Below are 3524 nucleotides of genomic sequence, written 5' to 3' on the forward strand. Positions count from 1 at the left end.
TAAGCTTTATACATTAGAATTTTGGGTTCTGGAAAAAAGAAAGGATGCCTTTCATTTTTCTTTGGTTATGTTACAATTGGCTGTGTAATGGTCTTGCTATCAATTCAAACCCTGCTGTGCTTAGAAGCTCTTTCTCTCTGAGAGGGCAACACTCTGGACCATGCATAAAATCTTTGGAGAGTAATTTTGTAAGTGCATTTGATTTTATCTAAGATGGGTCACTTGAAACTTTAACTAGTATAAGATTTCTTTTAGCTGCTGGAAATCATTGTGCTTCATTGCAATTCTGAATCACAGATTATATGAAGACAAGGTGAGTAAAATTTTCAAAGATGGACTCACCTAGATCATGCCCTGAAATCATAAAACAGTTCAATAGCAAATAGTAATAGTATTTGTAATCTCAGTTGAGATCACAAATCAGCTCAAATGTATAGCCTGAAAAACTCATAGTCTGGTGTTTTAACAAAGCGTAAGCCTTTGCAACTCAAATTTCTTCACTGGAATTTGTAATGATGAGGAGAGTAATATGTTGAAGGAAAGAAAATGACAGTTCAGGATTGTGGGGAGTCAGTCAAGGCTTAGAAATAAAACACATTCCGTCCCTTACATCCACATTCAAAATGTAAGAGATCAAAATCCTTTGGGCTTTCTGAGTTTGCTTTAGATTACCTTTTTCCATTTGGGAAAGATGTCAGATAACAAATGTGTTGGTAGTTAAAATAACATATAAGTGATTTCTGTCTTCTGATTCAAAGCGATGTTCCTGAACTCGTTCATATAAAAAAACCCAGTTCTTGCATTAATGGCAGAAAATATATCCTGCCAACTTGCCAAATTCTGACTCTAATGCAAAGAATCTCTTTTTTCCTCAAAGAGAAGGATGAAGACAAAGGGATTGTCATTGAGAACTAAGTCCCCAGTTTCCCTGATGTTTAAAAGATGAACCTAACACCTTGCTTAATGCATTCTCAAGGATGTGCCTGATTTATGAAGCTTAATGTGCACTTAAGACATATCTGATTTACAAAGCTTCCTTGATTAGAGGGGAGTCTTCTCTTGGTCCATTATGATAGGTTTGTAAAATACAGATTACCCACTAAATGTGGTCTCGTAGGGAGAAAGCTGTAATGCCAGGTGTTCAAGAACGTAATGTCCCACAGGACCAGTCTCTGGGGCCTTGTTCCTGGCCATGTGGCCTTGGACAGGACCTTAAGCTCTTTAAGCCTCTGTTCATTCCTTTGTAATATGGGGGTAATAATAATAACTGCCTGATAGGAAGACTGTGAGGATTCAATGAAAAATTGCTTTTGAAGAACTTAGCACAGTTCCTGAACCATATTATGGGTTCAATAAATGATAGCTTAGCTTTTGCTGCTATTAACCCAATAATATTAGTATGCATATGGATAGTAAACATAGGAGGAGTTTGAAGAAGACCTGAATTGTCTGTGCTCCATTATACCAGATTTCCCTCTTTCATTCTCTCTTCTTCTCTCTCTAGTTCTTGCTCTCTCCATTTCCTCACACACAGTTACGTATTTTTCTTTCAGTGTAATAGCTACCACATACTCTGGCTCAAATGTTTTACATATATAATCTCTCTTCCTTAGACACAACACAAATGTAGGTATTAGTAGTAGTAATTTTTCAAATGAGGAAATTAGGTTAAGCCTTCTGCAAAGCTAGCCCTTTGCATGCAACAGCCAGAATTTGAACCCCAGCCCAATTAACTAGCAAGTGGTTCTATATCACATATTTTAGTTAGCTGTTTCTGCATTGAAAGCAATCCAAAACCCTGTAGCTTAAAATAACCAACACTTAGCTCATGATTCTGGGGTTGATTTTTCTGGGCGAGGCTGGGCTCACTCAAGCATCCTCTTGAGTCAGTTATATGTTGGGTGGGCAGCTCTGCTGATCTTGGCTGGGCTCTCTCATATGTTTTGGGGTTGGCTTGCTATCGGCTGTTCTGGGGTAGCCTTAGCTGGGACAAGTGGACTCTTCTCCATGTCACCTCTCATATTCCAGCAGGGTAGTCCTGACTTGTTGACGTAGTAGTAGCAGATTCCTTGGATACCACAAAAACACACAGACCTCTTACAATCTAAGTTCATAATTGGTCCCTATCTTATCGGCTGCTTCCATTAGTCAAAGCAAGTCACAAGGCTCAGATTCCAGCAGTGGAGACGCTAGACTCTACCGCTTGATGAAAGGAACTGCGAAGTCTCCATTACAAAAGGTGTAGATAGTGAGAGAGTTAGAGAATTGAGAACATTTTTGCAATTTATTTCTACACCTTACTTTCTGACACCTTGATTTCATCCCCACACTTTGAGCGCCTGGTTACATTCATTGCCTTCTCAGATGAATGAAGAGACTGAAAGAGTAACAAAATCCTTACTCATCCACTGATAAAAACAATCATGTCATTATTTGGACAAAAGATATTAACTGACTCCAAGAAGAGCAAAAAGCAAATGGCAGTATCTCTAGTTAAGAATGAATGGAGCTCTCTGAGTAAAAAGGGTGGAATGTGGTTACATTATTTTTCACTGACTACATTCAGCCAGTCTGGTAAACTTGTCCAGATTGAATATGCTTTCACTGCTGTAGCTGGGGAAGCCCCATCAGTGGGAATTAAAGCTGCAAATGGTGTGGTATTGGCAACTGAGAAAAAGCAGAAGTCCCTTCTGTATGACGAACGAAGTGCATACAAAGTGGAACCAATTACCAAATACATAGGTTTGGTGTATAATAGCATGGGCCCAGATTGTATACAGAGTGCTTGTGCACAGAGCTTAGAAACTACCTTAGTAATGTTATCGTGTTTACCTAGAACCCATGCCCACAGCTTGGCTGATACAGAATGTAGTTTCTGTGATACAAGAATAATACCCAGTCAGGAGGTGTTTGTCCACTTGGAGTCTCTTTACTTATTTGGAGCTGGATGAAGGATGGCCATATTTATCTCATCAGATCCATCCGGTGCTTATTTTGTCTGGAAAGTCACAGCAATGGGAAAGAACTATGTGAATGGAAAAGTTTTCCTGGAGAAAAGATGTACTGAAGATCTGGAACTTGAGAATGCCATTCATAGGGTTAAGTCATATTAACCCTACAGAACCAATTTGAAGGGCAAATGACAGAAAATAACATAGAAGTTGGAATCTGCAATGAAACTGGATTTAGGATGCTTACTCCAACTGCAGTCATGGGTTACTTGGCTGCCATAGCATAATAATGAAATGACTGAACAGTCTGGAATTTCAGATGATCTACATATTCAAGCATGATTAAAGTATGTTTTGTTTTATAGACTTTTTGCATACTTGTATCTACGTGCTTTAATGGACTGATATTTTTAAAATGACACTTACAAATCCTAATAAACTGTTAATCACCCCCTCCAAAAAAAAAGGAATGAATGCAATTGTGTGTATATAATAGTTGCTTTGCAATTAAAAAAAAACAACAACTTCAGAATTATTTCCCTGCCATCTGTCTTTATTTTGCTAACCCACTCT

General features: G+C 38.4%; 1 pseudogene; it reads left to right on the top strand.

Annotated features, from left to right (window-relative positions):
- Positions 1-2423: 2423 nt before the first annotated feature.
- On the top strand, positions 2424-3238 carry LOC143653420 (proteasome subunit alpha type-2 pseudogene; annotated as a pseudogene).
- The last annotated feature ends 286 nt before the right edge of the window (positions 3239-3524 follow it).

Source organism: Tamandua tetradactyla, chromosome 13 (genome assembly GCF_023851605.1).
Source record: "Tamandua tetradactyla isolate mTamTet1 chromosome 13, mTamTet1.pri, whole genome shotgun sequence".
Lineage (NCBI taxonomy): Eukaryota > Metazoa > Chordata > Mammalia > Pilosa > Myrmecophagidae > Tamandua > Tamandua tetradactyla.